Source organism: Hyaena hyaena, unplaced genomic scaffold (genome assembly GCF_003009895.1).
Source record: "Hyaena hyaena isolate Hyena2069 unplaced genomic scaffold, ASM300989v1 scaffold_1115, whole genome shotgun sequence".
Taxonomy (NCBI): Eukaryota; Metazoa; Chordata; class Mammalia; order Carnivora; family Hyaenidae; genus Hyaena; species Hyaena hyaena.
Window position 1 is genome coordinate 271,618 of NW_024081743.1, and position 18,832 is coordinate 290,449.

The window sequence follows — 18,832 nt, forward strand, 5'->3', positions numbered from 1 at the left end:
ATGCTCTTCAACTTTGCTTGGGTTACCACTGAGGGTACTTGGGACTGTGGATGTGGTCAAATGCAGGTTTGGTCCCTTTTCTTGGTCTCAGATCTCATGCCCTCCAACTCCCTTTACATTATCCAAGAGGGTACTTGGGACAGTTTTTGTGCTCAGTTACAACAGTGGTCCCTTTTTTAGTCTATGATCTCATCCCTTGCCCCCCCCCCCCCCCCCCCCCCCCCCCGCTCCCAGCAACTCCCTTTGCATTACCATGGAAGGTACTTGAGACTGTTCAGGTGTATCCCATTCTCTCACACTCTGTTAGCATTATAGTAGGGGGTGCTTAATACCAAGGCCTTCCTTTTTTGCATTGTTAATATGCATAATTGCATTTGTTCATCTTTCTCTGCAGTAGATAAGATTTCACTAACTTCCCTTGTATTCAGCAGTGGATGCCCTTTATTCAAGACCTTTGTACTAGGATAAAGTGAACCATGGTAATTGACCACATTGTCATTAGTTTTAGTCCTCTGTGCTCTCTGTATTAATTACTTAGTTACTTTTTTGGGGATTTGTATGCAAAATTCCAATATTTATGGTCCTTCTCTTTAAATTAATTTCCCACCCTTTTTTTTTTATTACATCGGGGGTGTTAGTATCTCAAAGTACTTCTCTTGGGACTCTAAATGTGCATACAGCCTCTTGATAAGCTAATATCTTTATTTCTTAGTATTATGGCAGGGGGTACTGACCATCTAAGGTCTTTCTTTTGGACAGTTAATGTGCCAAATTATCCATCCCCATCCACCTTCTCTGAGTCAGGGGTGCTGACCAACTATAAGTGCTTCTCCTATATAGTTTAAATATGCATAATTACAGTAACCAATGGTCACTTATGTTAGATTGGGATCTCATTTCTTTGCCCCATTTACATTACTTCAGGGGCTTCTTACTAGCCAAGAGTAACTCTCTTAGACCGTTAACGTGCATACTTAAATTCACTCTTATACCTGCACAGTAGATAAGGATTCTCCCCATAATATTTATATTCCAGCAGGAGGTGCCTACTACTCAAGATTTTGCACACTAATGCAGCTAATGTGCACTGCCTTCGTTGTCTTGTGCATACTCAGTTGTCCACAATTGTACCTTTTAGCTCAGGACTCCTGCAATTACTAAAGCCTTTCTTTTGGGACTGTGGATGTGTGTAGCTTCAGTTGTCCACTGTCCTTTGAGTTAACTTGGGTCCCTGAGTCTTTTCACAATCTCTAAGCTTTTACCGCATGGACTGTTAATGTGCATAATGACAATTACGTTAGGGTTCTTCCCCCTTTACACTCCCTCTGAAGTACTGCAGAATAAGAAGTACTTATTCTGACCCATAAGGTCCCAATCCATGGCCTGTTACGATGCATGATTAAATTTATCTGGGTTCCTGTGTACTAGAGAAGAAAACCTCTCCCCACTCCCTGTATCTTCGAGCAGGGAGTGCCCCCTCTAACTTGGACTGTTAACACTTGAGCAGTCAAGGAACACAATTTTAACTGACCAAAGCCATGCACCATGGACATTAATGTGTATAATTGCACATGGCTCATCCTATTTGAATAAGATACTACCTTCTCAGACCCCTTTTGTAGTACAGCAGGGGTACCGATCACTAAGGCCTTTTTTCATGCCTTGTGATTATGCATAATTGCATTTGCACATTTTTCCTATACACCAAATAAGGACACCCTTCTCCCCACTCCCTTTATCTTTTAGCAAGGAGTGCCCATTACTAAGATCTTGTATCTGTATAAGATACGTGGTTTTAATTGACCATACTGTATCCTTTGGACATTAATATACATAATTGCAACTTAGTTCATCCTACCCTGTTGTATGTCATTTGCAGTATGCCAGGGTTGCTGATCCCTAGCTTGTGCTGTTAATGTGCATAATTGCATTAGTCTGGGTTCTTGTGCACTAGACGAGGACATCCTCTACCCCTACTTCTCTGCCTTCTAGTAGGTGGTCCCCACTGCTAAGACATTTACATTTGGATGGTTAATGTGCAGAATTGTTTCCACAACTCTATCACTTCCAAAACTATCATACCTGCTTCATACTGCTGCAGGGGATACTGTTTTCTCCCAAAGTTCCTTCTAGTAAACCGTTAATATTCATAATTGAAATAGTCATACACCCTCAGCTTCCCTTTGCAGTACAGCAGTGTGTACTGATCAATTAAGGCCCTCTGTTGGACTGGTAATATGTGCAATTGCATTTTTTTCCTGTTTTGTGCACTCAGTAAGGACCCTGCCTACTTCCTTACCAGGTTCAGCAGGTAGAGTCCACTACTTAAGACTCTTTCACTTGGAAAGTTCATGTGTACAAATGCAGTTTGCTAAGTATGTGTTATACTAGAGCCCCGTTTTGCTTTGGAGTAAGGAGATGTTATTTACCTAATGCCATTTCTTTTAGACTCTAATGTGTATAATTACAATTGTCCATCTTTTTTGTTTGACTAGGATTGCATTCCCTCAAATCCCCTTTGTATGGGGGGGTGTTAACCATAAATGAGCTCTTCTCTTGAGATTATTATTATACAGACTTGTATTTGTCTGTGGATTTGTGCAGTGTGAAAGGATGCCCTATGCACCTACCACTGCCTTTGGATTGCTGCTGAGGAGCGCTATCATGACCTTCGCTCTTGGACAATTAATATGCACCACTAGCAATGATGGGACCTCTGTACCTGCTTTGTATATATCAGGGGTACTAAGGCCCCCTTCTTGGACTGTCAATGTGCAATTATCTATGTCCCCTTCTGTTAGATTTAGGATAACTTTCCCTTAAAACTCCTTTGCATTAATGCAGGGGTTGCTGACCACACAAAACTCCTAGAACTATTACTGGGCACAATGGCAATTAGCAATGGGTTTTTCCTCCTTGGCCTTGTTAGGCAAACACTCCTAGCCCCAATTTCCCATACCATAATAAAGTATAAACATTGCAGTATGCTGTGAACTTGTCCATCAAATAGCACCCCATACTCCCTCTCCTTTTGCATTGCCTCTAAGTATAAAATTCCAAGTAGTCATGATCTTCCTGTTACCTTCCCTCTTCCCACCCCTTGCTCACCCTTGGACCCTTCCTATGCACCATTCTCACAATTTCAGTTATTCATGTATTGGGCCACTAAATAAGATTGTGTTCTTCCCTCCCATCCCTACCTTGCCCCTTTTGCATCATTGCTGGTGCATGTTGACTGGGCAAGGCCCTTTCTCTTGGGCTTAAAACATTAATAATCCCAGATGTCATTGCATTACCCACTTTGTATTGTTGTAATGCCTCAGTTGCACTTTCCTTGGTCCCACCCATCAGACATGGACCCCTCCACTTTGCATTGCTTCTGAGTAGTGCTGAGTACCCAAACTCCTTTCTGTGTTATTAACACAGTACTGATTGTCCCATTTTTCAGCCCAAGATTTTCCTACCATTTTGATGTGTTTGTGCAGTGATGACTATCCAAAGCAGGCCTGAATCAGGTGGATGGACCTTCATTCCTTTTTTTGCATTTGTTAATGATCCCAATTCCAGTTGTCACATTCTGGGACAGGAACCATCCCTGCCCATTTCTGTTACTGCTTTATTGGGCAAAATACTCAAGGCAAGCCAGGCCTAGAAAGCTGGATTGCCACCCTTTATTTTGGATTTTCAATATAAGTATCAGTTGAAAATTGTCTCCCCAGGAAGAAAGGTTAGCATTGCCTGTATTCTTCCTTCCAGAGCAGATTGCCTGGCCAAGAATCTTGCTTCTCCTCTTGTATATTGCTATTGTACTGTGCCAGTTGCCAGGGTACAATTAAAAAAATGCTGTTTGCAAAGTGAAATTGTAAACCTGGTCATTGAATTTTTGAGGTCCAAAAACCTATTTATACCATGTACCTGATGACCAGTGTCTCTCATTTTATTAAGGGTGTTGGGTCTGTGGATAGACCACTGTGACTCTTTGCTATTCTAGTATTCTCAAAAGAGTTTTAAGAGTGGAACTCTTAAGACCAATATCTTTGGGCTCTACCACCATTTTAACACCCATTCCTTATTTGGGCTTTACCACTGTTCACTTTTCGAAAAACTACCTAAACTTTCTAATCCTTAAATTTCTTCATCTGAAGCATCCACCACCCCTTACTTATTTCAAGAAGATTGCTGTAAAAGAATGAAATGAGAGAACATATGCTGAGGCACTTTTGAAAACCATAGAATTATGGTTGATAAATCTATTACATAAATAAAATGTGCAGTTTAATTCTGCTAACTTAAAGTAGCCTGAAGCACTACATTGAAGTGAGGGCTTAGAAATGATGGGATCAATTTCCCTGTTTTATATTGAAAAATGAGCCAAGATCTAATCATTCTTCTGGACGTGAATTTCAACAGTGGGATAGCTGCTTGGTAAAATGAATAATATCCTAGTCTCTAGTGTGCAGGGTGTGGCAGAGAAGTATTTAATATGGAACTGCTGAAACAAATAACTAGTCGTCACAACAGCAGTTCTTTGTAATCACTGAAAAAGGATACTATTCCTCTGACAAGGATGTCAAAAGATCGGCCCAGCTCAGGGTGCAGTATGCACTACTAGCTCCTTGGACAGCTGTAAGAAGAGTCTCTGGCTCTTTAGAATACTGTAAGTACTACTGCTTGTAGCTATTAAATAATCTTTTCCCTGTTCTATTTTCTTTCTCTTAAATGCTACTCATGCAAAAGTCAGAGGGTCTCCATCCTTGTTCCTATCTCATCTGCAAATATATATATTATATATTTTATATAACTTATTATATATTTATATATAATCTCATTCCTGTGATGGTTGTATTGCCGAGGAGCTAATATAAGCACACTTGAAATACCTTTAGGGAATAATAAAGTGCTTGCTGTGTTATGTGAATTATAAGTTATAGAGTTTTAAAAAGGGAGCCCACTAGGCTTTGCAGTTAGTTGGATAAACTTAAAGAGGGAAGTGGGTTTACCTTTTCTTTTGGGTCCATGATATGATTAATACTGCAGCCATATGGGTAGTCCAGTTGGTTTATTTTAGTGTCATTTAGTTTTTACCTCTTTTGGAGGTATGAGAAGTGATTAAAAAGAGACAAGGCCTAGCTTGTTGTGTTTGGCTATATGCCAAGGCTGGGGAATTGTTTTTTATTTTTAATGTTTTTTATTTATTTCTGAGAGAGAGAGAGAGAGAGAGACAGCGTGAGCAGGGGAGGGTCAGAGAGACGGGGAGACACAGAATCCAAAACAGGCTCCAGGTTCTAAGCTAGCCATCAGCGCAGAGCCTGACGCGGGGCTCGAACCCATGAACCGTGAGATCATGACCTGAGCCGAAGTCGGACGCTTAACCAACTGAACCACCCAGGTGCCCCAAGGATGGGCAATTGTTGATTGTCAAATCTCATTATAAGCTTGAGCTTTTCAAGGTTCAGGGATTGGGGGTATAAATCTGATACGTTGGCATTTTATACTTTTTTATTCTATCTCTGCCCCGAAACATGAGTGTAGTGATGCCTTTTTAGTTTGAGATATTTGTAGAACCTATTTGTCAAGAAGGCAATAGAGAAATGTAAGTTTTATAAGAAAATCATGACACTGCCCTCTTTATGAAGTTAAATTTCGCCTTTCCCCGTTCCCCTTCAGCAGATGACTTGATAAGCTAAAAAGCTTAGCCCCCCTGATATAAAACAAACTAAAAAAAGTCCAGCTAAAAAAAATAACATCAAACTTGAAACTTTTGTGCATACTCATGCATCCTGGCAGGAGCAAGAAGAGCCATATTAATGAGTGGAGCTTCTCTTACTGCTTATTTTAATTCATATCCATATTTCCTCATGGCTTGTTTTCTACCAATGCCTAAAGACATCCCACAGGACTACTGATTGGGAGCAGTATACAAATGGTTCTGAGCCACCTTGGAAATGTGGTCTATGCCATGTTTCTCAAACTGAAGTACTTTGTCAGGATAAAATGCCTTTTAAAGGAATAAAATTTCTTGAGATCCTAAAGAATATATGTTTTGAGGAAGAGTGACTTAAAGTTATTTGAAATGTAAACATGTTTTCCAATTTTAGGATATCTTTATTAAAGATATATGATATTTTATATAATTTATGTAGGATTTAGGGATCCATGAGAATATATCCACAAACCCCCAGGATTCTTATCACCCCAATTTGAGAAACACTGGTCTATGTTTATGAGGTCTTTTATTGTTGCTAATCAAATTATTCAACATTGATATGCAACTATAACTATTTATTGGAATTTGTTTTAAAGGGATGAATTCTAAGCTGGGTCTGTACTCCCACTGAAGAGGAAGGATGAATCAATTTTAAGTGGATTGAAGCCTGCATTAGATAGCATCTAAAGGTGAATCTTGGAGTTATATTTTAATTCATTGCTTGAAATAAAGTCTCTAGCATTTATAAAATGGGATGCTCTGGAAATGTTGGCATCTTCAAAATTGATATAATCTGTGTTAACTCAACAAATACTTATTGGGTCATACACTGGAATAAATAACAAAACCAAAGACATGATTCCTGTCAAAGAGGATGCTAAAACGAGTAAATCATTATGGTGTTGGGCAATTTGATGTGTACCATAAACATGTTGGGAAATTCTGTGGGGCACAGAGGAAGAAGAGTGGAAGAAACACTCTTACTGAGCAAAGTGATGGCAAGGGGAAAATGAAAGTGTGACTAGGGAGCACTTTGGTCAGTTTACTAATAATACGTAAGCTAAAGGCTTATAGACACTACTGCAGTATTTTTTGGCTTTTTGCAAGTACATTTTGATGAAGCACATGTTTTCTTAGATAGAATCACTTTTTTTTTTTTTTACCATGGGTTTGGGGGCAGAAGGAATGAGATGTTGCAAAAGTGAATAAGAACATCTAGCCTTTGGTTCTGGTCCTTGGACCAAATCACCATCTGTCTCAACTTCAGTATCTAGGGATGGCTGATGAATTAAGACAGACTTGAATTGAATATCTCAATCCCTGAAAATGACATTTTGTCATTTGGAAAATTGAAGGCACTTAAGGATTTTTTGGGCATTTCTCTAAGTGGTTATTGTGATTTTATTTCTGACTTTCTTATAGAACCTTAATATATAGGATTGGAGGAAGTTTGCTGACCCTGGTTTTATGCATCTTTTCCCAAATGCCCCTTTAGTTTTTCTATCTTTCTGTAACATCTATTCATTTCTCTAATCACCTCCCTAAATTGTAGAAAACCATAAGACCTAGGGCTGCTATGATTAAGCATTCATAATTTTTTTTCAGGGTATCTGGGCCTTGGTTAGCAAATGTATACCTGCATGGGAATTTGACTTTGAAGTAAATAATTTTAAAAGTTGATCTGTGGTGTCTTCTAAAATATTCTTATTTATGAGTGTCCTGGGAATTTACCAGATTAAAGAGAAGAAAACTGATACCTGAACTGAGATAACTGTTCCCCCAAACCTTATAAGCTTTGTATGGTTAAACAGAGCTAATGCCTTCCTCTGCCTCAAGTCTTCCAGATGGGATTAGAGGACGACTTGATTTTCTCACTGCCATAGTTTTGGCTATAGACAAATAGCACTTAACACTGGTGTCCCTCAAAATCCAACTCATGTTGGGTCTTAAGTATTTGTTTGAGACTTAGCCTACTTTGGAAATGAGCTTTTGATTTCTTCATGATAGGATGAGAGTGAAGCAAATTTTGGCCAGTGCTAGATTTCTTAGATGTTGGGTAGACTTAAAGTATTATTTTGTTTGACCAACTAGAGTGCTATTCTAGTTTCTTTAGAAATATTACAGGCTATGCAGCAGACTCAAGTAATACCTTCTTATTGCCTAAAATATGTAACTGAATGCTTGTAATAGTTTGAAAATAAGGATATGACTGGGAGATCAGTGTATTTTACCACTTCTCATAAAATATCTAGGTTACTTTATCCATAGCTGTGAAAACTTTTGGTATACTCTATTTTTACATTACTGGACTCATTATCAAATACCTAGGTTGTTTTAATTCATAGCTTTGAAAACTTATGGCATACTATATTTTTTGTTAGTATGCTCGCCATTGTGTAGTGTTGGTATGTAATTATTCTATGATCTATATATACATTAGAATTTTCTAGCCTTACATGTTTCCCCAACTGAAAATTGTCTATAACTCACCGCCTTTGTTTTATAATGGATTGACTGGGTCCATCCATAAAGTCTGATGAACAAGAACAAGAGTTTAATTGCTAATTTTAGTAACTTTGATATTATGGATTCTTGATATTTGGACCTCATATTGTTTCAAGTTTAAAATTAACTACAATTAAATCCCTATAAAAAGAAAAGAAAAAACAAGTCTTTAGGCCAGATTTGTCAACAATGATGGTACCTACTTGCAGCAAAATCTGGAACACAGAATTACCAGTTCTCAGGTTCTATTTTGTACTTGCTTAAAAAAAAAAAAACCTGCATTTTTTAAGCCTTCAGCTTCCAGTTGGCAGATTTAAAAGGAAAAAAAAACTGTCTTATTTTAGAGGTTTACAGAATAGTTCTGAAGATAGTACAGAGGGAGTTTCTGTATACTCCACACTCATTTTTCCTTATTATTAACATGTTATAGTGCTATGATACATTTGTAACAATTAGTGAACCAATACTGATAAATTATTATTAACTAAAGTCAATACTTTACTTATATTTACTCAGTTTTCCCTTAGTACTCTTTTAATATTCCAGGATCCCATCCAAGATGCCACATTGTATCTAGTATCATGTCTTCCTTAGGCTCTTCTTAGTTATGATAGTTTCTCAGACTTTATTTTTTGATGGCCCTGACAATTTTGAGGACTAACGGTCACGTATTCCGTAGAATGTCCCTTTATTGGGATTTGTCTGATGTTCATCTCATGACAAGACTCAGCATGAGTTTTTGGGAGGAAGACCACAGAAATAGACTGCCATTTTTACTTCTCAAGTATATACTATCAATATGACATATCATTATTGACATTGACTCTTATCACTTGGCTAAGGTACTGTTTGCCAAATTTCTCCACTTAACCATATAAAATTATTTTTGCCCTGGGGCTCCTGGGTGGTTCATTTGTTTTAACATCTGACTCTTGGTATTAGCTCTGGTCTTGATTTCAAGGTCGTGGGATTGAGCCCCACATTGGGCTCGGTGCTGAGTGTGGAACCTGTTTGGGATTCTCTCCCTCTCTCTCTGCCTCTCCCCTACTCATGCACATGCTCTCATTCACACATGCTCTCTCACAAAGTAAATAAACATTTTAAAAAATTACTTTTTCCCTTACCATAGTGTATTTGAAAGGAAGCCACTATATTCTTTTAAAAATGGGGAGTTTTGCTCCACCTCTTTGAAGGTTGAGTATCTACATAAATTGTTTGGAATTCTTCTGCATAGGAAATTGATCTTTTCTTCCCCAATTTATGTATTTATTTAATAATTCACTTATATAAATATGGACTAATGAATATTTATTTTATATGCTGGATAATGATTCAGTACTTATTTTTTTGTTCATATTGTTCCAGCTTTGGCCAGTGGGAGTTCTTTCAGTTGGCTCCTTGAACTTAACCCCATCCTTGTGGGTTTTTGTTTTTGTTTGAGCTCTTTTCTTTCTGGCACTACAAGATGCTCCAGGCTTATGTGTATGTCTCTTATCCCAGAATCTACCATTTCTCCAACAAGTTTTATTCTTTTTATTGGAGAACAGTATTAGAAATTGAGATGTGGGTGTTATATGTGCTCATTGCTACTGTGGTGTTATGCTTCAATACCTTCTGAATTGATAAGAGAGAAAAGATATATGTATGCATATTATCTCATGTATATGCACATATCTATTAGTACTTATATATGTAATAATCTCTCTACTTTTAGCTAAACATGGGTTTATACAGAGATTTCCAACTCTAACCTATTATCCCATTAATCATTATAGTCTCTTGTTGCTTATTTGTTATTTTCTACCCTGAGAGCTCAGCTTGGTTGGGAGATTTTTTTTTATGTTCATGTTAGGGTAGATAAGTATATTGATAGTTTCCTCTATGGTTGAGTTTAGGAACAGTTTAGCTATAGGCTGATTAAAAGTTTCTGAAACTAAATATGACTGTTCTACCCTAAATGTTTCTCTAAGTTTTGAAACTTATAATAGGTTGCAGAAACAAACCTTTATTACAAACTAGGATCTATCCCAATTTCCACATTTTGCATCTCATTTTCAGATTAAATTACTCTAATAAAGGTAGGTAATCCGTTCCTTGGGTATGCATTTATTTTCTCAGTACTTTTTCTGATAGCTATAGTACCTTGAGAACATTGGAGGTAAGGAGGGAAGAGAAGGGCATATTCCTATGTGAGGTAAGGAAAATCCATTTAGTAACCTCCAGCTAATTGTCCAGAGTACCTACATAAGACCCAAGGAGTAGATTTATTTTTTGGCAATATGTAATCCAAATGCAATTTTCAACATTTTAGTTTTATTGGATTTTATTCAAGCTAATTGGTGTGCTAATTTTTAAATGTTCTGATTAATATGTCACATGCATTGCATATGGAGTAGTACATGTTAATTTGGATTGGGCATAATTTTAATATTTTATGTTAGATATTTGAGACACTATTTCTGAAATCTGTATAATAGGTTTGACAGTAGGGAGCTCTTGTCTCAAATTTGCCCTTTTTTCCCTCCAACATTTATTATGAACATTTTCAGAAAAGTTAAAAAATTTTTTTAGTGAACCCAATATACTCACCACTTAGATTCTACAATTACCATTTTGCTGTAGTTGATTAAACTTTTCCTTAAAATAATCCTTATGTCCCTTCTGAATTCATGGAAATAACTTTTAACTTAAAGAGCATGAAAAAAACTAAGAATAAAGTCTTTGTGCTTAGATCTATAATACAACTGTAAAACACAGTAAGTATGCAAAATAATAGTAAATAAATGGCTACTAAAATATGAAAATGATACTATTGTCGCATTACTTCTTTGCAGCATGGCATGCCTTTTCTCTCATGTGCTGTGTTAATACCCTTAACCAAATTATTACCCTTTTTAAGCTGCTGCAAGATCTTGTTATAGCACATAGCAGTGCTATTTCTTCCATTTGGCACAATACTCATTTATATATTGTTCTCCTCCGTTCTTTCTTTAATCAGGCAACAAAGTAGTACCACTTGCCACTAATTTGGCACTGAAATTCTCCATTTAAAAGTAGTCATCTAAATTTTTTGGTGAAATATAAACGTGGTAAAAATTTTTAAATAAAAATTTTTTAAATAAAAAATTATTTTTATGGTGAAATATAAACGTGGTAAAAATTTTTATAGAAACCTCCTATACACCTGAGTATGCTTGCCCATACCCCACAGTCAAAAGACCTCTGAATTGAGAGATAACCTGGGTTTAAGTACCACTTGGCCACCTACTTACTAGTTGTATAACATTGATGGAATCTCATCTTCAGGGCTCCCAGTGTCTTTATCTAGGGAATGAAAATTTCCAATTACGTGATCAGTAATACCCCTTCTAACTGTGATGATTCTGTGACTTGGCTAGCATTGGAATACTTGAACCAGCTTGCTAGCTATGCCACTAGGGTTTTAGGTCTAAAGTACATTGACGTTTTGTTGAGCTATGAGATGACAGATGGAGAGTCTCAAACTTCTTGTCAATGAGTATTGAACCCTAAAATATGGTTTTTTTTTAGCCAGTTCCAAAATGTAACCACTTTCTCTGGCTTTAGCTTCCCTTTAAGGGAAATGGAATGCATCTTGAATATGTCCTCAGTATAACAAAACTGGAAGGCTTTGATCTAATGCAGCCATACTCAGTAAATATGGTTCAGAGAGGCTCAGAAGATCTGGAGAGACTGGATTAGTGATTTCCTTTAGTTATCTTAACTGAAGTGTGTATAAATGGATTTGTACCTTGATCCATTAATTTAGAAATTCTTGGAGTAAATTTGCTTGTACATGGAATGCCCATTTACCATCATTAATGGGGTTTCAAGAAGGAGCAGAATAAATATGTATAAATATGCATGAATTGCCATGTTTAACTGGAAGACTGTATTTGGCGATAAAGTATTTAATCTTAAATAACGATGGGAAAGGATGTTGCCAAGAGATTTTGAAGCCTATTCTGCTCATATTGAGAACATCATAGAACATCAGTTTGGTTTCATTGGATATCTTATCTAGAGTGTAGAGTTGAATAATCTTTCACATACTACTGTTAGAACTTGTTTGATATTAGTATAAAGGTACTTATTGTATAGTAAGTAATTCCTGATCAGGAATCTGGATGCCATACCTGGTACTTTCCACACCATCCCTTACAAAGTGCTTTGTTTTTATTGTTGAGGATTTCTCAACAATTTTGGTATCTTCCTAAGCCCTGTCTTTTTTCTCAAGGACATTCCGAGTATGTGAAACCTGAGGACTGCAAGTAGCTCTCATCAGCTTCACATTCAGCAGATCTTTCCTTTTGAGAATCTGAATAAACTCCAAGTAATCTAAGATGATGACTTGCAGGCTACCTGGAAGATAAAAGGTAGTTTGTGGAGCTCATTGTTGTGGAAATTTTGTCTTTGGCTTTATGGACTTGAACTTCTTGCAGCTCTACTTTTTAAAAGAGAACATGAGCTAGTTGTTATCAATTCCTACTTTTTTTGGTCATATACACATATATTTTGACTTTACAGATGAGTTTGGCCTATTATTTCATTTATCCCTCAGCTAATCTCCAGTGAGGTCTATAAGGGCAAGCATACTTGATCCTCATTTCAAAAACAAAGAATGAGAGATGCAAAACAATAAATTGCTTCCTTTCACATCTCATAGCTACTTAGTAGGAAAGATAAAACAAACCTAAGCATTCTGATTATCAGGCCTTGAAATTTAAATTATTTCCACCTTCCTTTGGCAGACTAGTAGTTAAGTGTTGAGAATTTGTTGATGCATAGTACTAACTTGATATGTGTCATAGCCCTGTTTTGGCAGTCCCAATTCCATTGTCACTGCCATTCCCTTGTTTTAAAAAGTTGAGAATTTGTTAACTTGAAGAACCATAAAATTGCTTAGAGGTAGAATAACAGAGACCCAAGGTGTAAACTATTTACTGGATTCCTAGCTTTCTGTATGTTGTTTTTCCTTTTGCATAGATTTGGTTAGCTGTTGTAATAGGTGGTGTTTTATATGCCTGTAACCATTCTTGATTTCTCTGAATATCCTGGGACTCCGGTGGTGCCCCATTTACATTAGCTGTTCAGGAAAATGTATCATGTGGGTTGAGTAGAAAACAGTTTTGTTTACCTTGGCAGTGTTACAGCATCTTAATACTTGATATATAAAAATTTAAAAAGGGCAATACTATATAAGACTAGATGGAGAAGGAACTTTTATTGAGGTAGATTGCTCAGTTCTTAAAATAGTGCTTTATAAAAGAAGCCTGAGGCAATGTGAAAATTCTTAAAGAACTCAGAGTCAAATCACATGGGAGCTTTTCTAAGTGACTTGATGGCTCACTTGGTTGAGAAAATATTACTTCTATTATTTTCAACCCCTTGATTTCTTGAACCCCATCATAATTTATGATGAGAATAACAGGATATTAATAATATACCCTAGAGAAATGCTCATAAATGGATACTGTAGAATAAAGCATGGTATGGGAATTTGGGTTAACTATTCAGTTCTAAATTGCTCTTGGAGATGAAGGGAAATGTAAAGAATGGAGCTGGAATGAATAGAAGAATTTGCATGTTGTTAGTCTGCTAAGATATAGAGCACTACACAGTTCTAATTTTTCACCGCTCAATCCATCTGAAGGAAAGGGCAGACATGGTTTAATTTAATGATTAATCGCTAATTGGGACAGACTTTCCCAATGTTCTGCATTTCAGTAACTTATTTTTCTTTGATCTCTTCTCCAGATCTTCCTCTGAAGAATAGGTTTGTTGCTCTACAGTGTTAGTGACCCATTCCCTTTGACGATCCCTAGGTGGAGATGGGGCATGAGGATCCTCCAGGGGAAAAGCTCACTATCACTGGGCAACAACCCTAGGCTAAGAGGTTGTACCAAGATTCTTTCTTGGGCCTAGGTAGGAAGATGAAGTCTCAAAACAACTGCCACACATCAGAGGTGAGTAAGCTGTCCCTAAAAGCATAAAAAGTTGCTTTTAATTTTTATCTTGTTTTACATTGCACTTAGTTTTCCATTGAGATTGCTTCCATCATTATCAACTGTGTACATTTTGGTAAAAACAGCTTCCTAACTAACCTGGGAAGCAACTGAGCATGAAGTGGGTGAAAATAATGTGAAGACAGTAGTAGGCTACATGAAATAGGATGTTTAGGGTAGGACTAGTTTATGGTAGAGGCTTACAGCTGAATTATTCTTTAAGGAGAACAAGGGCAACAACTGCTGCATCTGCACCATTGATCATGGGCATATCATCATTTTGGACCCTCTGGTCCCTAGAGTCTTTCTTGAGGCCCTGTTGGGGAATTTTGCCAGTCATTTACATACTTCAAGATGCTTTGGGATGTCTTTTAGATAAAATGCAAAGCAAACTGTTTGCGAAGATAAATATCGTCTGTATCTTTTTATGCTGTACTTACTGGTTGATGGAACCTGACAGAAATGGCACAAAGTTATCTGTCATCAAGTAGGATCTAAAGAACCAGGACCCTGTATATTCTAGGTTGGTGATAAGAGAGGCTGATTAGGGGGATGTAGTTTGGAAGATTGAGGTAAGCATTCAGTAAGCAGTAAGCCCTGAGTATATAGGTTTTGTACAGATTATTCAACCAAAAGAATACTAGGATTGATGGTGTTTGCAGTGGTTCAAAGAGTGTTATTAGGCAAGATATTTTCTTATTTTTGCCATAGTTTCCTATCCTGTTGAATGAAGAATGTGTGTTAGTTTTATCTCTAAAGATATAAAAGCCTCAACTGTATAGGTTTCTAAACTTTCTGGAGACTGTTTTTATAGCTCATTAATTAGAATTTTCCCATAACTTTTGCATAGTACGCAGTTAATACTTCTTTATGGCATTTACATTGTTTACCTCTCATTTTTTTATAGCTCCTGATTGTTCCCTTCTTATCTACCAAATCATTGTCTCCCTAAAGCAATGCAGAGAGCAAGAAATTTGAACACATCAAAGGAAGATCAACATGCCTGGCATGCTAACATTTTAGAACAGCAGAATGAAGTAAGTTGTTAGTGTTGTAATCCTGTGAGGATCACTTTAGAGCTAATAGTTGTTTGTCCTATGTTTGTATAGGATGAAGTATGATGGTCTAACATGCAGGGAGTGCCAAATATGAGATCCAAGGATAACCAGTAACCTGTATTACCAACTAGGTTCACTGAAGCAGTTCAAAGATATTACAATCTGCATACCAGTTTTGTCAGAGTAATTGAATCTCACCTTGTCTCTTCTTGGTCTTCACTGTATAAATGCTTTGCCACTCTTAGAGACGTAAACTGTAGAAGCCTAAAACGAAAAGAATGTTTTTTTTTTTTCCCTGAAAACATGGTCCTTTCTCACATTCTTTTGTGAAAGCATCTACTGAAGTTAAAATTCAGTGTTAAAAGAAGCCCAGTCTCTGAAGCTGCCATTATAATTGTGAAGGATATGAATATGAAGTCAGTTTTTTTAAATGCTTTATTTATTTCTGATAGACAGAGAGACAGCATGAGCAGGGGAGGGTCAGAAAGAGAGGGAGACACAGAATCCAAAGCAGGCTCCAGGCTCCGAACTAGCTGTCAGCACAGAGCCCGACGCGGGGCCTAAACCCATGAACCGTGAGATCATGACCTGAGCCAAAGTCAGTCCCTTAACCGACTGAGCCACCCAGGGACCCCTATGAAGTCAGTTTTTTAAAGGGATGGGGAAAAGTGAAGAAATAAAGTGAAGGGATTGACTAGATGCTCTCTAAGGGCCCTTTATTATAATATTCACTCATTTGTGGCATCTTATTTGGCTCTTTTGGAAATCCTTACAAATAGTTGAATATTAAAAGATACACATTCTGTGTTTAAATCTGCTACTCAATAGGTGTATGGCCTTTGTCAGTTTAGAGTTTCTGGTTAGACTTGTATGTGAAACTTAAGTGAAATCATGTATGTAAATTGTTTAGTACAGTGTCTGACACATGGTAAGTAAAAGGTAACCCCAGAAGTTTTGTAAGTTCATTTGACACAACACAGATGCCCAATAATACCATCTAGTGGCAGGCAGAGTTGGCATGTTTTGATTCTATGTAAGAAATTTGTAAGGTAATAGTTTATAAATAGAAGACCATCTATATTGGTGGTGATTGTCATAATAATTATTATTGTTAATAATATAAGTAGTATTGGTACTGATGATACTTTATTGTGGTTATTAATGCATTTTTTTTGCTTTCTTTTGTTGTCTTCTTTTTGTGATGCTTCTCATATGCCTGTTGTGCCCCTTAATTTATCTTCTCTTTACTTCTTACCTTTTTTCTCTGAATGTCTGCCTTTGCTTATCTCTTTTACTCATAAGTGTGTATTTCTTTGTCTATTTTTTTCTCAAATCTCCTTGGTCTTCCTTCTCTATCTGAAGTGTGTCTCAGCCATTCCACGATTCTCTTGCAGTTTCTTCTATGTATCTTTGTCTTGTTTTCTTGTTTGTTCCTAAGAGTTGTCTGTGTCTTATCTTGGATGTCTCCCTCTAGTTTTTTCATTTTGTTACTGATTCTCTTTGCTTTCCTAGATCTGGTTCTTCTTTCACTGTTCTTCCTTTTGTGTCTCTGTGTCACATGATGTATGCTTTTTGTCCATTTTTTGTTCTGCCTATACTTCTCTTCTTGTTCTGTTGTGAACCCTGATTTTTTGTCTTCCCTTCCCCTTCTTGTTGGTTTGACATTTCACCTTTTTTCATTCTGCCTTCCCTTCTGCTTTTTCTACTCATTATCTAACATTTCTTTTCTATATATTTTTTCTGCCTCTTTTGCAAGACCATTTTCTCTCTATTTTGTCCTGCTTTGTCTCAGTGTCTCTTTTTTCTCTCTGTTTTTTCTGCTCTGTCTCAGTGTCTATTTTTCTTTCTGTCTCAGTGTCTCTTTTTCTCTTTTTTTTTTCCTGCTCTGTCTCAGTGTCTCTTTGTTTTTTGTGATTTTCCACTTCAGCATTCATCTCTGTCCTCTTATTTCTTCTCTGCTTTCCTCCTTCTACTCACTTTTCAGTATTTTAGCTTCTTTGTGAGCCTGTGTTTCCTCCTCTTTGACTTTATGCAGTCTTCTCTCCTTGCATATTTTTGTGCATTTATATGGTCATGTGTGTGTGTTTGTGACAAAGGGGCTTCCTAACCCCTTCTCATAGGTACAGTGTGTCCGTTATCAAGATACACATTGCAAAGCTGTTCATTATGCCAGGACACCCTGTGAGATGATCCAAGACCTATGATGGACAGAAAGTGGAAAGCCTATAATGGACAGAAGGCCCAAAGTAAAAGACAGATGTTTTGAGACTTGAGACCTGAAGACAAAAAATGGAAAACGTGTCTCAAGATAGATGGAAACTTCAGTCTTGAGACCATCCAAAGCCCTGACAGCCATGATGTAAAAAGGTGGCCCTTGTTGGGTAGAAGACCTGACTGAGTTGGATGGAAAGTTTAAGACTTGAGTTAGATAGAAGTCCAAAGACCCAGAGTAGGAGACTGAAGGCCTAAAAACAGGGACCCATTGAAAGCCCAAGATGTAAGACACAATGTCTAAGACCTGAAATAAAAACTTTAGCTTGAAGATCTAAGATCCAAGGATGGAAGGTCCCAGACACACATAAAGACCCAGGATTCCAGCCTCTCTAGATGGACAGAAGGCCGAAGAGAGAAATCTATCTCAAGGCTAAATTAGGTGGGGAGCTAGAAGGCCATGACACAGAATCTGAGAAGGATACAAGCCCCAAGACCAAAGGAAATTCCAAGATAAGAACGCTAAACTCCAGCTTTTTTCTGTTGCTATCTTTTCTGCTCTTGGACATTTTCATTTCTCCCTTGCCAGTTCTTATGTTTCCATTTAAATCCATTTTTTTGAGATGCTCTTTTTGATGTTGCCATTATCTTAAGGAAACATATTTTTAGATTGGCAATATTATGCTTGGTCCAGTCTTAAGCCAATTTTTATCACAGTTTTGGGCCATTTATTGTTTGCTTTGTTAATTTCCATTTGTTTTTGCCTCTAATCCACTTGAGAGAGACATATAGGTAACATTGTATTTCAGTCCTCCTTTTTCTTTAGAAGCTATAGGCTGATGAGCAAAGGCAAGAAGCAGTCTGTTATGGGAAAAAAAGGTGCCAGGCTATCCAGAGAAAATGTGAAGAGATGTTCCAGGCCAATGAGAATTAGACAAGAAATACCCAGATGTGCCACCCTGTTGAAACACCAGCCAGCAACACCTTACTTTGAGCTTGGGTGAGCAGGATTCCTGGGGTTTGGGATTCCTAGTGATGGTTATAAAACAGATGATTTGGCCTGGGACAGAGTGAGGCTCCAAAGAGGCAGTTTGTACTCCCTGCTCATAGTAGTGGCCTAATAATTTGGTAGACTGTGCCAGTACTGCCCCTGGGTTTAATACCCACCTTTAGGCTTAAAGGTGAGAGAACTTGGGAATATTTTGCAGGTTTAATCCTTTCCTTGATTTCTCTCCCCCTTATGATAAGAGAAGATAATTTGAACAATTGAGAATATAGGTGAAAGCACTGTAAAGCACAGAAAAATGTGCAAGGCATTCTCATCAATA

General features: G+C 37.3%; 1 long non-coding RNA gene across 2 annotated transcripts; it reads left to right on the forward strand.

Moving 5' to 3' along the window:
* Window positions 1-222: 222 nt before the first annotated feature.
* Window positions 223-17,107, forward strand: LOC120224126. Of its 2 annotated transcripts, XR_005526468.1 has the most exons (6): window positions 223-4,657; window positions 6,304-6,396; window positions 12,468-12,606; window positions 13,988-14,196; window positions 15,143-15,272; window positions 16,596-17,107. It is a non-coding gene; the product is annotated as an uncharacterized LOC120224126 (long non-coding RNA). The 2 variants fall into 2 exon arrangements; XR_005526469.1 differs by lacking the exon at window positions 12,468-12,606.
* Window positions 17,108-18,832: the final 1,725 nt, after the last annotated feature.